The sequence below is a fragment of the Capsicum annuum genome, chromosome 11 (assembly GCF_002878395.1).
Source record: "Capsicum annuum cultivar UCD-10X-F1 chromosome 11, UCD10Xv1.1, whole genome shotgun sequence".
NCBI classification, from domain to species: domain Eukaryota; kingdom Viridiplantae; phylum Streptophyta; class Magnoliopsida; order Solanales; family Solanaceae; genus Capsicum; species Capsicum annuum.
Window position 1 is genome coordinate 95,825,476 of NC_061121.1, and position 27,126 is coordinate 95,852,601.

Sequence of the window (27,126 nt, forward strand, 5' to 3'; positions counted from 1 at the left end):
GGGTTAATTCGGTAGGAAATTTCCCCACTTAGGTAAAAATAAGTAACACACTTAAATAATATATAAGTCATTTTAATTAGATAAGATAGTCAAATACGATACTAAGCCCAAAATATGGTAGAGTTAGTACAAGAGAATTTAATAACATCAATACAACTCAAAGTTTAGAAATAGTCAATACATTTGTCTCGATACTAAAAACTTAATAGAAATAAGATAGAAAGAAATATGAGACTCAAATGCTAAGAACTCACCCTATCTCTGGATATCAGCACCACATAAACCATAATCAATGACAAAAACTAGTACTCATATTTATACTAAAAAGGTACAAAATGATAATATGAGTATAAAAACAATGAGTACTCACTAGGTACAAAAGTATAGTCTGAGTACCAAAATAATGGATACTCACTCGGCATCATCGATCGATTGAGCCAATTCATGATAAAAGAATGATAAAATACAAGATAACATTACTAACTCAAGGTACAAAATTGAACTTGAAATATCTCTATCATCACTGTACATAAATAGTGGATAGACCAAGATAATAATGATAACATAATGTAAGGAATCAAGCATATGCAAACATAACCAAAAAATTAGCTCTCATATGTCGATTGGTAAAGAAAATAAAGAACTCATCACAGCCTCCAATACAACTGGAGAGTACACACAAGAAAAGAATAGTCTAAATATACATCATTTACACTAGCCATTATAATCATTTAACCGTCAATCCACAATTCACCATCATTCGGCATTATGCTGCCATTAGCAATTTACCAATATTTTTCCATAATCCATTAGTCATCCCTTTATCATATTTTATTTCTAACATTGGATATCAACTAGTCACCATTTATCCACTAAGCATCATTTATTCACTAGACATCCCTTACCAATTATTCATCACTTTATCATTTCATCATGTCATGGTATATGCTTGAACTTAAACCAGTAATGTATTTATGACCAATACCCAGAATTGAACCGGTCATAATATAAGCAATACCTATGATAAAATTGACCATAATATAACTAGCACCTAAATTGAACTATTCATAATATAAGAAATACCTAAAATTATAACGTCATAATATAAGCAATACCCAAAATTGATGCAGTCATAGTATAAACAATATCTGAAATTCGACAAGTCATAATATAAGCAATGCCTAAAATTGAACCAATCATAGTATAAACAATACCTAAAATTGAACTGCTCATAATATAAATAGTCATTATCATAAGGCATATCATCAATATCATAACCAAACACATGATCAATAGGTTTCAGATCCTTACATTAACCAATCATAATCATCAAGTATCAAGATTCACCGGTGTGACCTAAATACACATTCCCATGAGTCTAAATAGAAGGTTTGCCAAGGTTAGTATATGGCATATCCTAAAGTGCATTTAGAGTCCATTTTTTGTCCTCAAGTTCAATTTTAGGCAAATGTTTACCCAAACTAGGCATAAGGTATATCCACTTTTAGATTTCAAACTAGCCTTAATTATCCCTAAGTTAGGGAATTTATCTAAAACGTGAACAACTAGGTCAATTATTGCTAATTAGAGTAACCTAGGACATTGCCTAAGATGTTCTCATACTAAACATGAGGAATAAAGTCTAATTCACCTAAAGCACAAAGGAACAAGCTAAGTGTTTCAAGCGTATGATATCCAAATAGACTAATTATTTTAACTAACCCAAAGTCTTTCATTACATAAACCAACACCTAAAACCCCTCAAAAATCCAACAAAATATCACAATTATTTCATAAAGTTGCTCAATCTAATAAGGGTTTAAACCTAGCCTACCTTGATGCAGAAGAAAGCTCAACAAACCACTAAACCTTTGATTTTCCCTTTTGAGAAGCCTCCTTGAGATGCCAAGCAATCAAAAACACATTTTACTCATTAGTACAAGAATATTGATACATATTGCAACATTGTTCTTTGGGTCCAAAAATAACAACAAAAATTCCATGTGGGTCCCACTTATGAAAATCACATTTTTGAGGTTAACCCAACATCCATACAAGATCAAGGAATCATAAACCTCAAGAATAGGTGAAAACCAATCTAAATTGGGGCTAAAATCCAACCCTCAAGCTATTTAGGGTTTCGTCCAAGAAATAACTAAAATCCACCAAGAAAAGGTTTAAATCTTACCTTAACTCAGAAGATAAATGTGAAAATAGATGTTAATCAAGCTCCCAAGTCATCCACAAGCCTCAATTTTAAGATATCACACTTTTTAGAGGTTTTTCTCTCAAGTTATACATGAAAAATTCCCAAAGTAGTGGAGAATAGGCTCAATTTATACACAGTGTAGGGCCTTGGCTTTGGCTATTATGAGGGAAAAATGTGCGGTTGCACTATCCCCAGCCTAGACATGCTAGTCATGATGGAGACTAGGTCTTAAAAACTACACCAACTCCTCTGCTCGGGGAGTCTTGATTACTGCACATGATTTGTGTTAGATGGCACACCAAATAATAGCTAGAAACTTAGAAGATTTTCAAGTTTCTGTCATACCCTTGAGATTCCTTCCAGTTCCTCTATAGGAAAACAAATTATGTAACTACCCTAGATTTAATATTCGGACTCAATGGCATACTCAAATTGTCCATCTGAGGTCGTTTCGACCAAATGTGGGTACCACAACTAAATTTCTAATTTCTCCAATGTCTGACCAATAGGTCAAAATGAGCTCGGGCATATCGAGACCCAAACCAAAGGTCTACCCATCCTAAAATTGATATTTTAGAGTTGATGGCACAGTTAAAATTTACATCCAATATTATTTTAATAAAGTTTATGCTTAGTGGCTATTTGGAACCAGCGAAGACTTTTAAACATGGAATTGGCTCTGAAAACCAAACAAATTTCCTAGTAATCAAACTATTAGTCCCACTAAATCATAAATGACTTGGCACACCTATGGAAAATCTCTAACAGTGAAAATGATCAGAATATGGAAAATGACCCTTTGGGTAATTACAGTTCGAGACTAAATTCTAAACAACAAAAACTTAAAAATAAGGAAAGGCACCTAAAATCAAAACAAACATCTAATAACCAAACTAACAGTTTTGGCATGTCGTAAATAACTTATAGCCATGATGGAAAGACTCAAAACACAAAAAATCTATGTAAATCAAGACTATAACCTTGAAGGTCATTAAAAAGTAGTGAAGATCTCTTATTAGTTTTAGAGCATTAGGTTTGCCTACTATGATGTGGAACTATTTTTCTGAGGCTTATCAGGTGAGATTTATGCCTTACAATTGGAGATATTAGATGATAGATGCGTTTTATCACTTGAAGAAGGGATCCATGATAATTATAGAGTAGGAGGCATGTTTCCAAGGCCTATCTAGATATACAACAACTAATATATCCACCGAGCCTAAGAGCATTAGGAAGTTTGTTAAGGGTTTAGTAGGTGATTTTTTGTTTGAGAAAACTTAATTTGTGGTTATTGGTGGTTCCTTTTAGAGTGTCATGGATCATCTAAGATGATTGACTCAATTTATTATAGAATCATGGTGATGGTGTTTAAAATTTTAAGAAATAAGGTGAGTTTAGTGGATATGTATTCTAAGGTAGGATTTTATCTAGAAAAGGTACTCATGATTATCATGGTAGACAAGTTCAGGAAACCTTAAAAAGTTTGGTTAGTAGGCCTATGGTTTCTATCACTTCAGGTATCCAAGGATCGATTCTCGCATATAGAGACTCTAGTTTTTATTCCTTAGGCTAGGGATGTTATTTTAACTCTTCTATTCCTTTTCAGTATGATTTGAGTATTAGAGTATTTTATGTTTGAGAAGAACATGGCCATATTATGAGGGACTATCCTCAGCGCATATTGGGTATTGCATAGTAGGGTTCTCTGCTACACCTTTGTCCTACTCCTATTTCTATGGTTAAAAGTGGTTAACAGAGTGGAAAGGTGGTGCTATAGGTTCTTAAGGTGGATCTTGGAGAGCTTGTGGTATGGATGTGGGGTTACTCAATCTAGAGTAGGAGTGGCTAGTGTTATTCTATAACTAGGAGACTTGAGCTAGAGACCTCTAATATAGTTATCACAGATATTATTCCAGCTTTCCATCATTCTATTTTTGTGTTATTTTACCCTATATATATATTCTTCTATGTGTTTACATATTTTGTAGTTGGTTTTAATATTGCATATGAGTCTTTTGGTGTGCCTATTTATGAGTCTACCTAGTAGGAGATTATTTAGTTGTGGATCAAGTGGTTTAATCATGTGTAGTGACCAATGCAGGATGTGAGATTTGATGTACTTAATTATCATTTGTATGGTTGATTTCGATGTTATCTAGGGTATGGATTGGTTATATCCTTATTTTCTTGGATTATTTTGCCAAGATCATGACCTTAGCTACTTTGGGTGTGCCAAGGTTTTCATGAAAGGGTACTCTTGGCTTGAATCTGAAGAGGGTTATATCTTTTCTACATTCTCATCATATAGTAGATAAAGGGTGTCTTTCATAATTAAACTATATTTGTGATACTAGTGTTACTTCACCACCTCTTTTGGATTTTATTTGAGTTGCTAGGGAGTTTTAGGACGTGTTTCCTATGGATATGTCTAGTATGCCTCTACATCGTGATATTGATTTTAATATTTATAATAAGCCAGAAACCAAGCCAAGTTTCATTTCTTCTTATAGGATGGCCATAGCTAAGTTGAGGGAATTAAGGAAGTAGTTGTACGATTTGTTGAGTTAGGGTTTAGACTTAGAGTGTATCCTGAGGGTGCCTTACTCTTGTTTTTTAATAAAAAGGATGGATCTATGTGTATGTTCATTGACTATATCGACCGATGACTACTAGGAAGGATGTAGAGTAGGTGAGGATGGCCCAAAGGAGTCACTGGGGCAATTTGGGTGGTCTAATAGGCAAAATAGTATGAATGGACTATTTTTAGGCCAAATCAGTAGGTGTTAGCCCATGATTCTTGGGGTATTCTTGGGTCTCAAGCATGTTTGGGCCCCAAAATCGACTGGTGGCCCCAAGCATGGTGTGAAGTGGGTAAGGGTGGCCCGATAGTTTTGACGGGAATGTTTGGGTGGTCAAACAGATGAAATAGTGGTGAATGAGCCAATTTTGGACAAACCAATGGATGTTCGCCCATAGTTCTTGTGGTGGGTTTAGAAATTAGGGGCATTTTTGGCCAAAAATTGATCAACAACCCTTAGGTTGGGGTTAAGAGCCGGTAAGGGTGGCCTAGTAGGGTCGAAAAGGTCATTTGAGTGATCTAACATTGCCAACGGGCCATTTTTGAGCCAAATTAGTGGATGTTAGCCCACAAGTGTTGGGCTCGGGGCTCAGGAATATTTTTACCAAAAATTGACTGACGGCCCCCAAGCATGGTGTCGAGTAAAGAGGATGGCCTGACGATATAAGCTGGGTTGCTGTAATACCCCGTATTTCCCTAGCTTAATTTAACTCTCAGTACATGATTTATCCCATATAAATTTTTAAAGTAATCAGTATTTTTCAGGTTATAGCTTACCATTGCATCAAAAATTTATTCAGCTTTCCAACGATATAAAATTCGTCCAAATCCAATAATCGGGTGAAGAGTTAGTGCCATTTTTATAAGACAGAGTACCACCTGGGACATCAACACATCGCAGAGGCATGCCAAATGGCAATTGTTACTTTCCAGTGTTCCATCGCGATCATGGCACATCATTCCAAGTAGAATTTTTAGAATTTTCTATTTCCAATGAATCTTCGCGATTCCACCACGTCGCGCAGAGTCCAAAATTCAAAATCAGTGGGGCACCATGATTGTACCGCATCGCGCCAGGGCCCAAAATTGGGTTTTTCCAGTGACAATTTTTAAATCATTCCCATGGATAATTGGGTATTTTTCCATTACCTAAGTCGGTCCTAAACGCAAAATTTAACCCTAAAAGAGCACTACTTGCTCATTATTTCTTTATTCAATCAAGAAACAAAGCATTTTCTCTCAAAGGGCAAAACTCTAGCTTTGAGAAATCAAGAAAAATATCAAGAATTTCTTTAAGAATCTTCATGAATCAATATTCCCAGGTATGTTAGGTGTTCATCTATGGGTTCTTTTCACCCATAGAGTCCAAGAATCTCTTTTTAAACTTACAAGATCTCAGAATTATGAATTCCATGCTTGAAATTGATTGTATTCATGTTCATGATATTAATTGGGTTATAATCCATGATTTCGTATAAGTCTCATGAAACTAAAATAGTTTATGTGATGAATTATATGAATCGCATGCGAAACCCTTGAGTTCATATGTTGGCCATTACCATGTGAAATAATACATTCTCCCCAAGTGTTTGCTAAAATGCCTATGTGAAGTAGATAGTGGAATCATGAAATGTCATTATGTGTTCCCAATCATGTATAAGTTTATGCCCTAAAAGTGTTTGATAAAATGTCTCTATGAATGAATTATGAACAAATAGACATTGTTATGTTTTTAAAGATCATACCATGCTTTACTTTCACGCTATCGATTCATGGGGTTATCTAACACCCAAAAATCTAGATGTATACCTAGAGCTATAGTAGTTACAGCATAGTCTCGGTAGTGTCACGATTAATAAAATCAGTCAGTTACAGAACCGAGTAAACTCAGGCAATTATAGAACTTAGTGAAACTCAATATCAGTCTAGTTCAACTCAGTATAATTAGTTCTGTATCTATTCAGTTGGGAGTAGGAATTCAGCATCAAGTGAACGCAAGGACAGGGGCTAACTTACCAGTAGAGGGCGTGATCCTTAGAAGCAGTCCTTGTATTCTAGAACTACGTAGCCAGTGTAGGTTGAGACATCAACCTACTAGTTAAGGGTTGTTTAGGTGTTTTAACCTGCCAATTGAGGGTACCACCATTCTCATTAGAGTACCTGCTAGGTGAACGTAACCCTTCAGCTTCTTTTTACCTGTGGCACGAAACTGACACTCTTCCAGCTGGGGTTATAGGTTGGACCCTAAATCTATTCAAAACAGATTCATATCGGTTAGATGATTACTTCCTAGAGTTTCAGTTTTAATACTTAGTCACAGTATAGAACTCAATTCAATTCTACAAAATTAGGACTGTCAGACATAGTCACCCAGTTATTAGTAATTCAGTTATCAGTAATTTCAGATATCAGTTACTCAGTTATCAGAACTCAGTACTTAGATTAAGTAAAAGCTCAGATATAGTATACATATATATGCACAGTATTGCATACTCAGTATTTACAGTAGTTTCAAATTTCTATGTACTCGTAATCGGCTATTCTATACCATTCAGTCCGTTACTATTCATGCACATAAACATTTGCATTCAGCCTTTCCTCATCTGGCATACTAGTATATTCCATGTACTGATGAATTATTTCTTTTTGTGCTATGACATCTCATATCATAGGTTTAAATTCTCAGGTTCCTGACCGTTTATAGGCAAATTCAAATTCATCCAATAGTGTCAGATTTGGTAGTGAGTCCTCTTCTATCGAGGTTATATTTTATTTTCATATTTTTGTAGTCAGAGTTGGTTGGGGGCCTGTCCTGTTAACTCCTCTTTTAGATAGTTTAGTTAAAGGCTTTTTAGATAAGACTTTTAGACAGTATTCAGTTTTGCAGATTATTATTTCAGTTGATATTATTTATCAATATTTTAGATTTTGAATCTGATTGCATTTCATCCTATTTTTTTGGATTTGTACAGTATTACTATTCAATACTCACAGTAGATATCAGACGGGTTAACTTGTGGTCCTTTAAGGTAGAAAGCATCATGTAACATCCGGGGTACAGACTTAGGGCGTTACAAATTTATTTTAGAGCTTAAGGTTTAACAGAGTCCTAGGATGTCTGAAAGCATTATCACGTAGAGTCTTGCGCATGGGTGTGTAGTGCGCTACACTTATTGATAGAAGGCTATGAGATGTTTAGGAAAAGTTTACCTTCTTTTAGTATGGATGTCGTGAGAGTTAGCATGAGCTTAATCTAAACTCTCAGTCTAATTCGTTCTTCCATTTGTTTACAAAACATGGCTCCCAAAAAGACTAACAAAAGAAGAATCGGGAATCAGTCAGTACCTCAGCCCATTTAGGCAGTTCCCTTAGACGAGCATGTCTCCAATGCATAATTCAGAGCTGCATTCAGTACCCTAGTAAATTTCATAGCATCTTAGAATCAACAACCAGCTGTTCTTTAGGCCAACCTAGTGGCCAATACTGCTGCATCTAAGATTCAGGACTTCACTCGAATGAATCCTCCCCTATACTCAGGATCTAAGTCAGACGAGGATCTATAGGAGTTCCTCGATCAGGTTCAAAAAGTGACAAATATTATGGGAGTGACTTCCAGCGAGAGTGCTAAGTTAGCCTCCTATCAGCTAGAAGATATAGCTCATACATTGTTTAAGCAGTGGAAGGTAGACAGAGGCACAAATACATAGATCATAAAATGGGAAGAGTTTGCTATTGCTTTTCTATATAGATTCTTTCCTTTGGAGCTGAGAGAATCCAAGGTATTAGAGTTCATCAATCTTAGGAAAGAAAGCATGAGTGTGAAAGAGTATTCTCTTAAGTTTACTCACTTAGCCAGGTATGCTCCCCATGTAGTAGTAAATAGTAGGTTTAGAATGAGCAAGTTCGTATCTGGGGTGTCAGAGGGCATTGTTAAAGAGTGCCGAACAATGATTCTAATTAAGGAGATGGACATATCCAGGCTCATGGTCTATGCTCAGTAGCTAGAAGAGGATAAGAATAAGGAGAGAGAGAGAGAGAACAAGAGAGCTAGAATAAGTAGTTTCAATTTCACTCAGCCTAAGCCAGAGGGCAGTAACCATTCCCAATTTCATCCAAAATCTTTGGTTCTAGCTCCTTCCTCAGCTAGTGCTCCAGTACCTAAGTTTAGAAATGTTAACAAAGATAGGGCGCCAGGCTCTAAATATTAGGGTAGTATCAATAGTGCTCGAAATAATCCTTTTTGCCAGAAATATGGCAGAAACCATCAGGGTGTCTATAGAGCTGGCAGTGATGCTTGTTTTAGGTGTGGAAAGCCAGGCCATAGAATCAGAGATTGTCCCCAGTCAGGTTCTCAGGGTCAGTACAATCATTTATCAGCTCCGTCTGGCCACTCGAATCAGCAGGGTACCACTTCCAATGCCACCAGTGGGCAACACGCAAATAGGCTCTATACACTTCAGTCCCGACAAGATCAAGAAATTTCTCCTGATGTGGTCACTAGTAAGTTACAGATATTCCATTTACATGTTTATGCCTTATTAGATCCAGGAGATTCTTGGTTTTTTGTAACTCCATACATAACAGTCAATTTCAAAGTCAGACTAGAAATCTTAACAGAGTTTTTCTCATTCTCTACCCTAATGGGTCAGTCTATCATAGGCTGGCGGGTATACAATAACTGTCCGGTTATGATATCTCAGAAAGTCACTTCCACAGACTTGGTAGAATTAGAGATGATAGATTTCAAAGTCATTCTCGGCATGTATTGGCTCCATTCATTCTTGTAAGACCCCACAAATTTCTCTCGTAGTTTGAGCCTTAGAGCGTGTCAAGTGAAGTGCAATTTCAGACTTAAAAGATTGAGAAGTAATTTCCAAAGTGGGAAATATTTTAAACTATTTAGAATTTCCCTAATATCAACTTTTTTACATGTAGAGAATTGAATAAGCTTTCCTTCGATACCAAAGTCTCCCAAATCCCAAACTCAGGGGAAGAGCTAGAGCTATTTTAGTAAGACAGGGTGCCACCTGGCACTTTAGCGCGTCGCGGAGGCAGCCAAAATGGCAATTCTCAAATTTCAATGAGCCTCTGCGATTCCACCACGTCGCGGTCTCTTTCCAGTTCGCAACCAAGGTGGAAATGTGATTTCCATCACATCATGACAAGGCTCAATTTCCCAACAGTCCAATTTCCAGTAAGCTGGCACGATTATGGCGCGCGCGGCAGCATGTAAAATTGGGATTTTTCTAGTTCTGAATTTTAATTCTAAGGGAAAAAAAGGTCTTTTCCCAACCCCTATATATACTCTTTAACACGAGATTCAGCACATTTACACCCAATATTATTGGTTTCTCTCAATTTCTTCAAGAACAAGACCTAGGGTTTCTAATTCAAGACCCAAGTCATCAAGATTCCTCCGTAAATCTTCCGAGAATCATATAAAATGGTATGTTAGATGTTGATTCTTGGGTTTTTTCCATCCAAGAAGTTTAAGAATCCTTTTCTAAATTCAAAGATCTTATATTTTTGAGTTTTCATGATTCATGTGAATTGAAATTAAAGTTCATGTTATTATTGAGCTTTAATTCATGATTTAGACTACCAATTTCAAGAGTTGATTCTAGTATGTGATGAATTGTATGATGTTCATGATAAACCTTCTTCAAGTTGCACGATATTGATGTATTCATGATTATTAAATATAGAATTTGTGGTATAACCAAAGCATGCTCCTCATATGATTCATAAAATGCTTATGTGAAGGAATTAGAGCCATTATAGAATGTTGACTAGAAATCCCCAATTGTGTGTATGTTCATGCATGCCAAGTGTTTGTTGAAAAGCCTTAGTAAATGAATTTTGACATGTTAGTTTGAAACTCCCTAATTATGTACTCTTCAATACATGTAAAGTGTCTCTTGTAAGACCTTGTTGAATAGAGTATGAGCCAGTAGCATGTCTCCCTATACTATTACATGTTTATAATTTCCAAGTACTTAAAGAGATGCATTAATAATTGTAATGGTGAATGAAAGTCCATGGTCATAATTATTTAAGATGGTTATGTTTTACTTATATGTTATCGAGTCCTGGGGTAATTATACCCGACAATTTAGCTGCAAGTCTATAGCTTGTGTCAGTTTTCATGATAATCTAAGTCAAGTCATGATTCTTAGAACTCAGTCAGTTCTCTAAGACAATTATAGTACGTAAGAAATCTCAGTAATCCAAGTATCATTAGCATTCCAGCTTTAGTTTAGTACTCAGCTGTGATCTTAGTAGTATTTAATAATTAGTTCAGACCTTAGTAGTATTCCATCAGTCAACGGAACCAAGTGAATTCAGTCAGATCAGTCAAGAAATATGAAGAGTAATAGATTTAGCTCAGTCTAGTACAGTTTATGAATTAGTTCAGTATCTATTTAGTTGGGAGTAGGATTAAGCATCGAGCGAGGGCAATGATGGTGGCTTCCCCGTTATTTAGGCAGAGTTGTTAGTAGCAATCTCTATATCTCCAAAACTACATAGCAAGTGCAGGGTGAGGAGTCACCCATTATATTAGGCTTGACTACCTCCTAGAAGTCACCTATTATATTAGGCTTGGCTCCAACCAACTGTTACCCATTATATTAGGCATGGCATTCTGGGTTCAGAGAGAAGTGTCTTTACCTATAGTACGGTACTGACACCCTTCCAACTGGGGTGAAGGTTGGACCCCAACTAGCTAGAAGGGGTATGTCGGTTAGATGACTACCTTCCACAGTCTTAGTTTTATATTCAGTCTTAGTAATAGAAGTCAGCTGAGGAGTCACCCGTTATACTAGGCTTGACTACCTCTTAGAGATCACCCGTTATATAGGCTTGATCTCAGATTCAGACAATCATATTCAATGTCAGTAGACTCAGAGATAACCCATTATATAGGCTTGATCTCAGATTTAGACAATCATATTAAATATCAGTAGACTCAGAGATCACCCGTTATATAGGCTTGATCTTAGATTCAAACAATCATATTCAATGTCAGTAGACTCAGAGATCACCCATTATATAGGTTTGATCTTAGATTCAGACAAGCATACTCAATATTAGTAGACTCTGAGATCACCCATTATATATAGGGATAGTCTCAGATTCTGACAGTAATATTCATTCTCAGTAGGCTTAGAGATCACCCGTTATATAGGTTTGATCCCAGATTTAGTTTATCTAGTATTAAACATCATTACCAATAAACTCAGAGGTCACCCATTATATAGGCTTGATCTCGGATATAATAAATCGGTATCAATATCAACAATATTAGACATCAATCTCAATAGACTCTATTATTCGGCCTCTTGATATTAGTAAACTCAGAAATCAGTAGCAGTATAGTAAGTCAGTATTTAAAAACTCGTATTCAGAGTTCATATTAAGTGTTACTGCGATTCTAGTTTTGGTTTGTGAATTCATGCATATGTCCTACTTTAGTACTCTCATGTTATTCAGATAAGAAACTGTTTATGCATAAGCCCTGGCATTTAGCCTTACCTCATTTAGCATACTAGTTTATTCAAAGTAAAAACGTATACTTTTCTCTTTCACTATGGTGTATTATACCATAGGTTCAGAAGCATGAGATCTAGAGCACCCTTAGTAGTCCAGACTCAGTCTGCAAGAGTAGATGAAGTAGTGAGTCCTCTTCATTCGAGGATGATCCTTATTTTATTATTGCATCAGATTCAGTTTATTTTTAGTAGACAGAATTTTTTGGGAATATGTCCTATTAACTCCATATTTCAGATAGTTAGAGGCTTTTCGGATAGATGTATTAGTATTTAATTTTTAATATTGATTATTTTAGACGTTTTGAACCTTATGAAAAGTTTTCTGCCAGTTTTCTGCATTATTTAGTATTTTTGTATAGTTATTGTAGCAGGTACCAGATAAGGGTTAGCTTGTGGTCCTTTGGAATTATGAGCGTTGTGTGGCATTCTAGTTCTAAAAAATTGAGGCGTTACAATGCTATGCCTCAGTTGATTGTAGAATTAGAAATATTCATTTTCAGTTTCCAAATGAACAAGTCCTTTAATAGAGGGGTAGTACTACAACGCTTAGGGGTCAATTGATTTCATAACTTAGAGCGAGAAAAATAATATCCAAGGAATGTGTCTATCATCTTGTACGAGTCAAAGACTCTAGTTCAGAGACTCCTAGCCTTGATTCAGTTCCAGTAGTAAATGAATTCTCAGATGTGTTTCCTGGAGATGTTCTTGAAGTTTCTCCCGAAAAGGAAATTGACTTCAAAATATACCTTCTTCCAGATACTCAACCCATATCTATTCTACCATATAAAATGGGTCCAACAAAACTGAAAGAGTTAAAAGAACAGTTAAAGGACCTTTTAGACAAGGGGTTCATTAGACCCAACATTTCCCTATGGGGCACACCAGTCTTATTCGTTCATAACAAAGATGTTTTTCTCAGAATATGTATAGACTACAATCAGTTGAACAAAGTCACAGTAAAGAATAAACACCTATTTCCAAGAATTTATGACTTGTTTGACCAACTTTAGGGTGCTAGTTACTTTTCTAAGATAAACCTCAAATTAGGATATCATCAGCTCAGAGTCAAGGAATATGACATTCAAAAAATAGCTTTCCGAACTCGGTAGGGTGTAATACCCTGTATGTTTCTAAGATAGGAGATGAACTATTTTTCCTACGTATGAAACCTCCTATCCTATGAGTAGCATTTTAGTGCATGACTTACAATGAGTATCCTATATATAAGATAGCTTATGATACATTAAGCATGTTCATATAAGTCACTTAAGGTAATACAAGCTAAGAGTTTTTGAATCCATCAAGTTTTAGTGTTTGATTTTGCAAGGGTCATATTTGAATGAGTATAACTCAATGTTCATGTGGTATTTTGGTTGATTTAGATCCTCCAAATTGTAGAGAATTGAATTAGCTTTCCAAAGATACCGATTTCGCCTTAATCCAATACTCGAGCGAAAAGTTATGCCCATTTTTGTGAGAGACAGTAAGGATAGGCGATTGGTTAGGCGCCGCCCAAGCAAACTTAAGCGATTGGTTAGGCGCCACCTAAGTCAGTTCCAATGCCAAGAACACTCTGTTTTGAGTTATTTTGAGGGTAATTAAGTCTTTTAACACTCCTTACATGTCCCTAATATTAACCCTACTAAATATATAGCTTCTAAACACATTATAACCCTATGAACATCTCAAAGCTCATCATCCAAGAGCACCATAGGAGAAAAAAACTAGGGTTGCACAATCAAGCTTGAAGATCAAATTTCAAGGAAATTCCTCCATCAATCATCAAGAACCTCCCTTCCAATGCGTAGTGTTTACCTATGGATTCAATTCGTTCATAGAGCTCAAGAATCATGCTTTTAAATTTTGTTTTGTAAACGTTTTGTGGTGATATGAATATGTACATGTTGATGATGGATGTTGAAGTTTCAAGATGATATCTAAGGATGTTCTCATGAAATATATGTGGTTGTTGGTTGAAAATCATGAACTTTGGGTGGTTTAATATAGTATAAAATCCACCTATGTCTTAAAGAATGCATGCAAGGTGTTTGATAAAATGCCTAGGATGCTAGAAATTCCTATTTACATGAATCCATGATATTCACATGACAAGTCCATGTTAGATATACACTTGAATATGAATTTCTATGCTAATTATGTATTCTGATGGTAGTGGCATGGAGCATGTATGATGATGAAGATATGAATTATGTATGCAAATTATATCCATGTTTTTCCTACCATGTTTGAAATATTGAATAAATACATGAAGTTTAATATCCCCAAATCATTACAGTATGAACTAAATTTTACATGTTGCCGTTCCCTTATGCTTGAATGGTTTTCATGCCCTTGCTATGAATAGTATATGTTGTCAGAATGCCCATGATATTAGAATATGAGATTTATGACTTGATTATAAGCATTCCTATTCATGATAGATATTATGATGACCATGTACTTCATGAAATCCCCCACTCATGTATTATGGATTGTTATTAATGGTCATGTACTTAAGAAATTCAAGTTGTGTTAGTTTCCTTCCATCGAGTCCTGGGGTACTTTTACCTAAAAAATATAGCTGTGTGCCTATATCCATGTCATGTTTTCATGATACTCTCAGTCAAGCCATGATCTATAGAATTCAGTCAGTCATGTGACTCAGGAAAACTCAGAAATCTCAGTAATCTCAGTAGTCCAGTAATCTTAGTAATCTCAGTGCCCAGTAACCTTAGCAACCTCAGTATTTACATTCAATCTCAGTAACTTTAATACTCTCAACCAGTTCTCAGAACTCAGTACATTCCACCAGTCATCAGAATCCAGTAAACTTAGTTTAGCTCCGCTAAACAATACCACTAGTATCAGTATCCGTTTAGCTAATCAGTTTAGTTCATTTATTCAGTTCAGTTTAGTTATTCAGTTTAGTGTCCTTCAGATGGGAGTAGAAGTTAGCACTGAGTGAACCCAAGAATGGAAACTCTCCCGCCAGTTTAGGGTGTGATTCTTAGTAGTCATTCTTATATTCCAGAACTACGTAGCCAGCGTAGGTTGAGACATCTTAACCCATCAAATTAGGGTTGATAAGGTGGCTTAACTTGTCAGTTTAGGGTTCCCACCGTTCTCATTGAGTACCTGCCAGAATAGGGTTCTTACAGCTATCCTTACCAGTGGTGCGGTATTGGCACCCCTTCAGTCGGGGCAGAGATGGGACCCCGGCTTAGCTATTATAGCGTATTTGGGGTAGGTCAGTTAGATAACTACTACCCATAATTTCAGTTATAGATTTTGGGACTGTCAGCTATAGCTACCCAGTCTTAGTAAAGAACTCAGATAGCTCTTTAGATTTAAGTATATCAGGGCTATCAGATACAGTCAACTCAAAAATAAAATGGAACTCAGATAGTTTTATTCAAATTTATGGACTATGAGATATAGTCACTTATGCTATCAATCACAACAGTTATCAGAACTCATGCTATCAGTACTCACCTTCAGGACTGTTAGATACAGTCAATCAAACCAGTTCTTCATAATTCAAACTGCTAGAAACAATCATTTATTCATTAGTAATGAAATATCAGTCTCTTAGTATATCATTAATACAGTATCAGATCCATCACTTATTAGATATTTACATATTAATATCAGTAAACTCAGTCTTTCAGAATCTCATTATCAGCACACTTATGTTGTCAATATTCAGACTCAGTAGTCCGTATCTCCATGAATTCAGTTATAGTTACATATATATATATATATGTACTCTCACATTCATATTAGTCAGCATTGTCCATGTATATAACCCTTTGCAGTTAGCCTACCTCACTCGTATATTCAGTACATTCAAACGCACTGACGTATTTGTGCTATGGTTCTTTCTCTTATGTTAACCATAGGTTCAGAGGCATGAGCTCCAAATCAGAAGTAGATTCTAGGATCAACAGTCAGAGTTAGACGTGACTCACCTCATCTTTAGTTTTAACTGTTTCTCAGCTTAATCAGTCTCATTCAAGGATGAATATTCCCAAGGGCGAGATATTGTAATATCTCGTATTTCCCTTAATTTAACTCTCAATACATCAGTTATTCCATATAAATTTTTAAAGTACTCAATATTTTTCAGGTTAGATCTTACCATTGCGTAGGAAATTCAGTCATCTCTCCAATGATATAAAATTTTCCCAAATCCGATAATCGGGTGAAGAGTTAGAGCCATTTTTGTAAGACCCAGGACATCAATATATTGCGGAGGCATGCCAAATGGCAATTGACACTTTTCAGTGTTCTATCACGATCATGACGCGTTGCATCATGCAGCACTTTTAGGATTGTCATTTTCCTATAAAGCTCTATGATTCCATCGTGTTGCGCTGAGTCCAAAATTCAATATTAGTGGGGTACCGTGATTGTACCACATCAAGCCAAGCCCTCAGTTCCCAATTGTCAATTTCCAATGACACGGCACGATAGAACCGTGTCGCACTAAGGCCCAAAATCGAGGTTTTCCAGTGATGACTTTTAAATCATTCCATTATTAACCCTAAAAGAGCACTAATTGCTCATTATTTCATTATTCACTCAAGAAACAAAGCATTTTCTCTCAAAGGGAAAAACCTTAGCTTTAAGAAATCAACAACAAACTAAAGAATTTCTTCAAGAATCTTCAAGAATCAATATTCCCAGGTATGTTAGGTGTTCATCTAAGGGTTCTTTTCACCCATAGAGTCCAAGAATCACTTTTTAAACTTACAAGATCTCAGAATTATGAATTCCATGCTTGAAATTGGTTCTATTCATTTTCATGATATTAATTGGGTTTTTATCCATGATTTTGTATAAGTCTCATGAAATTAAAGTATTTTATATGATGAATTATATGAATTAGATGCTAAACCCTTGAATTTGACATTAAGTTTTGTATTTATGATATTCATATGTTGGCCATTATCATGTGAAATAATCCATGCTCCCCAAGTGTTTGTTATAATGCCTATGTGAAGTAAATAGTGGAATCATGACAAGTCATTATGTGCTCCTAATCATGTACAAGTTTATGCCCTACAACTCTTTGATAAAATATCTTTATGAATGAATTAGGAACTAGTGGACATTGTTATGCTTTTCAAGATCATATTATGCTTTACTTTCACGATACGAGTCTTATGGGTATCTAATACCCAAAAATCTAGCTATTTACCTAGAGCTACTGTAGTTATAAAATAGTCTCAGGAGTGTCACGATCAGTAAACTCAGTCATTTATAGAACCCAGTACACTCAAGCAGTTACAAAGCTCAGTGAAACTCAATATTAGTCTAGTTCAGCTCAGTATAATCATTTTTGTATCTATTCAGTTTGGAGTATAATTCAGCACTTAGTGAACGCAAGGATGGGGGCTCACCTACTAGTAGAGGGTGTGATCCTTAGAAGCAGTGGTGTGATCCTTAGAAGCAGTCCTTGTATCCCAGAACTACATAGCTAGCGTAGGTTGAGAAATTAACCTGCTAGTTGAGGGTTGATGAGGTGTTTTAACCTGCCAGTTGAGGGTACCACCATTCTCATTAGAGTACCTTCCAGATGAAGGTAACTCTTTAACTTGTCTTTACCTGTGGCACGGTACTGACACCCTTCTAGCTGGGGATACAGGTTGGACCCCAAATCTATTCAGAAAAGGGGCATGTTGGTTTGATGATTATTTTCCATATTTTTAGTTTCATTACTCAGACTCAGTATAGAATGCAATAAAGTTCTACAGAATCAGAACTATCACACACAATCACCAAAATATCAGTAATTTAGTTATTAATAATCTCAGATATCAATTACTCTGTTATCAGAACTCAGTACTCAGATTTAGTAAAAGCTCAGATACTGTATTTATAGTAGTTTTAGATTTCTTTGTACTCATAATAATTTATTCTATATCATTCAACCAATTACTGTTCAAGCACATAAACCCTTGCATTCATCCTTACCTCATCTAGAATACCGATAAATTCCATGTACTAAGACATACTTTTCTCTTTACGCTATGATGTCTGAAATCATAGGTTCAAACACTCAGGCTTCATACTACGGATAGACAAATTCATCCAGTAGTTTCAAATTTGGTAGTGAGTCCTCATCTATCAATGATATGTTTTATTTTTGTATTTTAGTAGTCGAAGTTAGTTGGGGGCTTGTCCCATCAACTCCATTTCAGACAGTTTAGTTATAGGCTTTTAAGACTGGACTTTCAAACAGTATTCAGTTTTGCAGATTATTATTTCAGTTGATATTGTTTATCAATATTTTTAGATTTTCAACCTTATGGTATTTCTGCCCATGTTTTGCAGTTTTATATTATTACTATTCAGTGCTCACAACAGATATTAGACATGGGTTAGCTTGTGGCCCTTTGGGGTCATAAGCACTGTGTATCATCTGAGGTACAAACTCATGGTGTTACAGTTATTTGGGTTGTCAAATAGGTAAAACAACATGAAAAAACTAGTTTTAGGCCAAATCGATGGGTATTATCCCATAGTTCTTAGGGTGGGCACTAGCCTAGGTGAATTTTTGGCTAAAAATTGATCGACGACCCCTAGGAGGGATGTGGAGTGGGTGAGGGTGGACTGATGGGGTTTATGCAGCTATTTGAGTTGTCAATTAGGAGAAATGGTGCAAATGGGCCATTTTTAGGCCAAATCAATAGATGTTATCCAACGATATTTGAAGTGGGCTTGAGGTTGGGTGTATTTTGGGAAAAAATTAATCAACGATCCTAAGTAGGGTATGCAGCGGGTGAGGGTGGCTCAGTGGGGCCAGTGAGGCTGTTTGGGTGGTCAAATGGGCAAAACAATATGAACAGGAAATTTTTGGGCAAAATTGATGGTTGTTAGCCCACGATTGTCGAAGTGGGCCAAAATAACACAAATCAACCATTTTTGGGCCAAATCAGTGGGTATTACCCCACGGTTCATAGGGTGGTCCTAGGGCCTGGGCATATTTTAGGATGAAAATTAATTGGTAGCCCCTCAAGGGGTATGAAGCACATGAGAGTGGACCGATGGCATTGATGGGGCCATTTAGGTCGTCAAACGAACAAAATAGTGTGAACTTATTATTTTTTAGGCAAATAAGTAGGTGTTAGCCCATAGTTATTAGGGTGGGCTTGGGGATCGAGAAAATTTTGGATGGACAATTAATTAGTTGCCCCAAGTGCAGTATGAAGAGGGTGAGGGTGGGAGATGGGGTCGGTGGGGCTATTTGAGTGGTCAAATGGATGATGTGATGTTAACTAACTATTTTTGGGCAAAATCGATCACGTTTCTTGGGGTGAGCCTAGGGCTCGGGTGATTTTGGTCCAAAACCCAACCAATATCCCCCAGGTGGTGTGTGGAGCGGGTGTGGTGGCCCAATAGATTTGACAGGGCTGTTGGGTTGTCAAACAAGCGAAATAGCATGAATGGACCATTTTTGGACCAAATCGATGGGTTTTAGCGAGCCCACATCTTGGTTGCATTTTACGTAAAAAATTGGCTAGCAATCATTAGGCGCATTAAGAATAAATATCCTCTTTATCACAATGGTCATCTATTTGACCAGCTTTAGGGTTCTTTGGTGTTGTTCAAGATTGGGCTGATGTCCGATTATTACCAATTGAGGATTAGAGCTTTTTGAACTTAGTATGGTTGATGTGCTATAGAAATATAGAACTTTTGAGTTTTAAAACAAGGAAAACATGCAAGTTTCTAAGGTCATTTTGTTAGATATAATGCTTTTTGGGTATATTTTGGAATATATCATGTTTTGGATGTTAAGTTTGCAAAAAAAAGGTGAAAAAGGTGTGTTTAGCTACTTTTTGGAGAAATTATGGCTATTGGAGACACTTTTCAACTTATTTGTGATCAAAGATAGTTCGATAATAGAAAAAGAGTTGAAAAGATGACTCATAGAACTTACTAAGTCAACATGTAGGCCGCATGTATGACCTAATAACCATAAGTAGGAAAAGCAAGTGCCAAAATTCCAAAATTTTGAGAGCTGACTTGCAGAATATTTTCCATCCGGTACCTGCGCTCACCCTACTAACCACAAGTACTACCTATGCCCAGGGTTAGAGCACAGGTACAGACCACATGTGTCCACTGACCCTATTTTCTCTTATTTCATTCGGGATTTGGGTTTAGGGTTTTCTCTTGTACTATAAATACCCTTTATGTGTTTTTTAGTAGGAGTTACACAGTTTTAATGCTCATAAACATATTTTGATTTCAAGATTTGATTTTTTTCTTGGGAGTCTCTTACATTGACTTCATTTATGGTTATGGGTTTTATTACTTTTGATCATTTTGATTTCATCTATGCTTTTGATTATGAATGTTATTGATTTCTTCATAAGCATGAGCGGCTAAAACACATAGCTAGGGTTGTGGAAACCATGGCGGATTGACGAAGTAGGGGAAGTGTTCTTAGTATTCCAAACTGATACCATGCATGCATTGATTTATCTTCATTATAATAGTTTTCTTAATTGGTGAACACATTAGGATCCCGCCTAGATATTGCTGCTTATTTCAAAAGAGGAGCAGTGACTAGAAAAAGATAAAGACAATGATAATTTGGACTTTAACTATCGATCCACACTTCTAGGTTTTATCTAAATAAGATGGTTAGATTATCTAATAACTAGAGACTCAAAATTTAATAGTTAACTGGGATCAAGAATAGGGTTAGTAAGGAGACATCGTGATACTCAAAAAGTAAAAGGTGAAATCCTTTTGCTCGTCCAAAATATTGCAAAAGGTACCTAACTTATCGATTATGTATGTTAAGTATCGGGTTGGTTCAACAAAAAATAATAAGCCTATGAAGTGGAGAAGCTTGGGGGAACACCATCCTAGTGTTAACTTATGATCGATTACAATCGAAGTTTATATAGTTACTTTCTCGAGATTACTACACAAAACCCATATTTACTTTTCTAGTTCTTCTTGTTGACTGCAACTACTGAGATCCAAAATTCCATGTGTTCCCTTGGGATTCAACCCCAACCTTCATTGGATTACTATATTTATAGAGATTGTATCATATTCTAAGAGGAGGTGTTGTTTGGATATTATCAAAATTTTGGCAACGTCGGGGCACATGATGTTTATTTATGATTTGAATTTGTTACAGTTTTTGGGTTATTCTTTTTATTTTTGTTCTTAGTCAGGGATACGTCAGTGCATGCCTACAAAACAGAGTAAACAATCCCTTACTCATACTGAATATGAATCCAGAGAGGATCCTACAAACACATAGTAGGATGTCTAAGAAGAAAAAAGATAAACTTTCTAAAGAGGATCACGATGTTGTACCTTCCCCTCCTCCCGAAGGAGTATAGGATATTGTTGGTCGACAGACTGGTGAGCTGTTAGCTCAAGCTAAGGATGAAAGGAGGGTAATAAAAAAAAGCTTAGTGGGTATCTATGGAGGCAGAGCTAGATGAGCAGAGACAAATAGCAGACCACCGAGTAGAACTCTATAGAAACTGGAATAGAGATAGAGGTGCCCGTGTTCAAGTAATTCCAGCATATCAATATGTGCAACCATATATAAATGATGTGGAGGATTTAGGATATGTTGAGATGGCAGATACCGGAGCCATAGTCCCTCTTTTTTTACCCCCAGGCATCAAGTTTGACATCACGAGTGTAATGATCTAACTCTTAAATATGAAGGGTGTGTTTACAGGTCAACCTACAAATAATACAAATTTGCACCTTGACAATTTCATCATGCTCTACAGTTCGTATACAAATCCAGAGGCAAATCAGGAAGCACTCATACTGAGGTTGTTCCCATTCTCAATTATAGGAGAAATATCTTTATGGTTAGGGGAACTGCCAGGAGGCTCTATCACTACATGAAATAAGTTACACAATAAATTCTTTACATGTCCTTTCCTCCATCCAGGATGTTGTAGCTTAAGGATGAGATCTATATATAACTTTAAGTAGCTACAATATGAATCTATGTACGGGGCATAGTTCAGGTTCCAGAAGAGTCTGATATGGCGCTTAACCATCGATTGTCAGGGATGAGCTTATTGGAGATATTTTATCTAGCCTTAACCATTAGCTCCAGTCCTTGGCAGAAATAATATCTATAGGAAATTTTATGACACTATGCTGGGAGGTAGATTTAGAGTTGTTAGATCAGATATCACTCACTAATTGAGGGTGGCAAATTCAAGAGGCTGAGAAGGGATCTGGAAAATATGCTATTGGTGCCTCCTATGACCAGAAAGTAGCTGATGACATTGTATCACAATAGATTGCATTGCTAAGAATGGATCTTGGGGTACTATCAAAGTATCTTGCATCAATGACTTCTAAGTAGGTAAACACAGTCATAGCACAAGGGTTATCTTCTAAAGCTTATGAGTTAGAATTAGATGAAGAAGCAAATTATCTGAATCGTTAGTTGGTAGGTTTCCAAGCACAAGGGCAAGGGAGCTAAGGTCAAAACTACTATAAATAATACAGAGACCAAAGCAGATAGAGAGATGGTGACTGAAGGTAGAAGAATAACTATAGAGAGAAAGGAGATAGGCATATTCCACTGGGCAGATGAGCTGCAAAATCTAAAATACAAGAGATATTGGATAAGTTGGTAAAGGTTCAAGAAAATCAAGGGATCAACCTTAAGGAGATTAAGGCTAATATTTTACGATTGACGCAAAAAATTGAGTCATATTCCATGGTTTTCAAGTAGTTGGAGCACCAGTCCATGGAAATGTCAACAACTCTAAACTAGAGAACTCCAGGTACCCTTTCGAGTAACATGATGCAAAATATGAAAAATGATTGTCATGTACTTGCTATTACCATAAGGAGTGGTATTACAACTGCTGATTCCCCATGACCTGCCCCAAAAACTATTTATGATGAGACACCTGTTGTTGAGTTTGAAAGGTAACAGGTGATAAATATAAAGATGCTAAAGACAAAGGTAAGGGTTTGGTCATTAAGCCAGAAATTAGACAAATTTTGAGACTACCCCACCTTTTTCTCAAAGACTGAAGCAAAAGAAAAAGGAAAGTAGGTTTAAGCAATTCATTGAGATTCTTAAAGAAACTTAAACGTACCTATTCTTGAGGCGTTAGATCAGATTCCTAGATACGACAAGTTCATGAAATAACTAGTTACAAGGAAGAAAGGAGTGATATTTTAGGATGTTAATGGTGTGCACCACTTTAGTGCAGTCTTAACTAGGCCTTTGGCATAAAAAAAGAGTGATCTCATAGAATTCATAATACCATGAACTATTGGGTTATCCCGATTTGCTAGAGTCTTGTGTAACTTAGGAGCCAACATTAATTTGATGCCGCTGGCTATAATTAAGTAATTGGGCTTGAACTCTCTGGAACCTGCTTTGATGCGGCTGTTGATGGTTGACCGCACAGTGAAGAAACCTATGGGAATCTCTTTTGATGTGATAGTGAGGGTGGGTAACTTTATCTTTCTAGCTGAATTTGTCATCCTAGACTTTAAGGTTGACACCGATAAGCCCATTATATTGGGATGACCATTTATAGACACAAGTAAAGCTATGGTTGACATTGAGAAAGGTGACCTAAAATTCAAAGTTAATGGTAAGGAGGCTATATTAAACTTCCAAAATTGAATGAAGTATCCAACAAAAATGTGGGTAGTATCGATGATTGATTATATTGATCACCCTAGAGGATACCTATGGGTATCTTGATGAATTCTGAGTAGTCAAGATACCCGTGTGTGCCACGATGTTAAATCAAGTGCTGCTAAGAGGCAACCCATGGTCTTGTTGGTGAAGCTTGTGTAATCAACATAGCCATGTCGTGTCACTATGTTAAATCAAGTACTGAGTGGGATGAAACTTACTATTGTTAGTGTTTACATTTTTCTTATTTTTCCTTTTTGTAGGTTTTCAGCTCTTGACTTACCTAGAATATGGTAAAAATTGCTACATTAATCAATTTTGAGGTAAAAGGGATAAGTGATCAACTCATCATGATCAAAATTCCCAGACGATAAGTTGAGTAATAAGTTGGAAAGTCAAAATTTTGAGGACGAAAAATGGAAAGTTATGGAATTTTGGCATCTATTTTACTTAGGTTGCGAGACCATAAGAAGCTACAAAAATATTGAAATGCCAATTCCATATTGTAGGAGAGCGGGCTAAAATTTTTGGCCTAGCACTTGTGTCCTGCACCTATTGGCCGCAGGTGGAACGTGCAAGTATAAGAATTTTGGACCCCCAACACATATATATGACCTAAAATTACCCCAACCTATATTTTATCAACCTTATTTTTATTCTAACTCTTTCAAATCCTTAAACTTCACTTTTCTCTTTGAATTTAAACTTTTCTCTTACAATACAAACTAACCCTACATTTTAGTAAAGGCTAAATTGACACTTATTTGAGATACCAACTTATCTTAACATGATAAAAACAAGTTTCACCTTTGGTTTGGCTTGAATTCTTCATTATTCACTTCCAGTTCTTCATATAAGAGGTAACTTTCTCAACTCCTAATTGTTATATATTGATTTATTTATTGTTTAAAAAAGTCGATATGTGTCTTCCATTGAAAAATATATAGAATCTATCATGCTTGAATATAGGATCCTTGAAGTAGCCTAAAATCTAAATGTAGGGCCTTGTTTTTAAGTATAATCTAAAGTTAGGTCCCAACTGAAAGTTGAACTTGAATGAATAAAAGTAATACCACTAGTTGAGCATGTTTATTTTCTTTGAAAGCTATGAATTATGATAGTTGTGTGCACATTGGACTTTTTGGGATTTCAAATAGGTTATAAGGGTGTGAAAATTAAGGAAAAATTCAAACGTTTCTTAATTTTGAGTTCTTCTTCAACTTTTGTTATCCCCTACATTTGTTGAAAACTAACAATTGGTTTTCGGGTACCTATGGCACCTAAATCTATGAAGAAGATGAAGACCAGTACCTTGAGAAGACGTCTCCTGAGCCTAGTGGATCAGTGGAGGAGCACCCGACAAAGTGGCTAGAGACACTGTAGTTTGGGTTACATATGAAGTTATAAGAGGACAGATGCACCAAGTTGTGCAAACAGTTGCAACCTGGCCCAGGATTAAGTCAACAAGGATGCATCCCTAAATAATTCTCCACCTAATGATTATTATGATAATGATAATGATGAGATAGATTTTGAGTCTACTCCACAGGTTTCTTCTTAGGACCCCCAATCTAAGGAAGGGTCCTAGGATTCATCTGAGGGGGTAGAGTAGGAGAAGCCATCAGCGATGCCATAGTCTAAGAAGGGTACCGCTACTAGAAGCCATCAGCGGTGCCATAGTCTAAGAAGGGTACCGCTACTCATTTATAGTCGATAGATGTACCCCATTTTGAGAAAGTTATAGAGATGGCTACCCATGATGCATCAATTTAAAAAAGATAGAGTCTCACTCTTGCACATGCCCCAGATGCACCTTCCAAGGAGAGACATTAAAGGTGGTGTGTGGAAGGGTTTTTAGAGATATTTACTATTTATAGTTATGTTTGGGAGGCTGACCTACCTATGAGGTAAATCTATGAGGAGCACCAGATTAACCTATTGGGCTAGATTGAGTACCACAGTTACTGGCGACATTTGATAAATATTAGATCGAGTGGATGACTATACCACTTGGTTCTTACAACTTGGATATGGTACAAGAATTTTATGCATCTTACAGAGCCATCACAGTCCTTCCTATACACAAATATCTAGTCTTGGTGAGATTCATGAGGAATCTACAACTTGAGCATACAATGGTTAGAGGGGTTAGAGTTGATAGTTTCATAGAGACTATCCATATAGTTATCGTCTGCCCAGATTATATTTCTCCTACATCTATATTCTAGAGTAACCATAGACTTAGGATCGCACGTGATCAACATATCATACAGGAGGATGAGCATCAATGAGAGAGGTTAAGATTGATAGATGGATAGCTAGTTATATTTCAGCTTTGGGTAATGTGATCACATGGATTGAGAGGCACAGTATGATTAAGAAGGGACTATTGACATTTGAGGCTAAATTTTAGTGGTTTTTTTCAGATAAAAACTAATACCCACTACTTTAAATAATATGGTTATGTGGGAGAAAGAAAAACTAGTTGCTTGTATGATGGATGGATATATTGTTGATTTTGGTGCCATCCTCAAGTATGAATTACATGATAAAGCATTTGGGAAGTTGAGTAATTCGACATTCCATTCCATGATTCAAAGGCTGTGTGATGAGGCTAGTGTGCCTAAGATACCTGGAGTACCTGAGAGGGTACTTGGTATGGTGATTGTACAAACAAAGGCTATGAAGGATTAAGCACATCCAGGCCCTTCAAAGAAATCGAGAGGGCAAACGGCAATACCACAGACCCTGACTAAGGGCCTAATAGCTTTCATAGAGATTGATGAGGCATATTGAGGTGATGTGGGTGTTAGATATTTATATGGAGATAGACAAGTAGAGAGAGGCTCTAGAATCTAGTACGCAGGGCAAGGGGACACTAGCTACTTCTTCTTCAGCCCCACCTTTGACCTCAGAGCCGGTTGGTGTATTTTCAAAGCCTACTTTCCCCTCCAGTACAAATCGTACTATAGGTATGATCACTATATCTAGTGAGTTTTTACATAACTTAGTGGACATCTAGAGAAAAATTGATGCTAGGTTGAGTGTTGTTGAGATTGAGATAACGACCCTCTATGAGCAGATGAGAATAGGGGTTAGGACTAGATTTGAGTAGGCA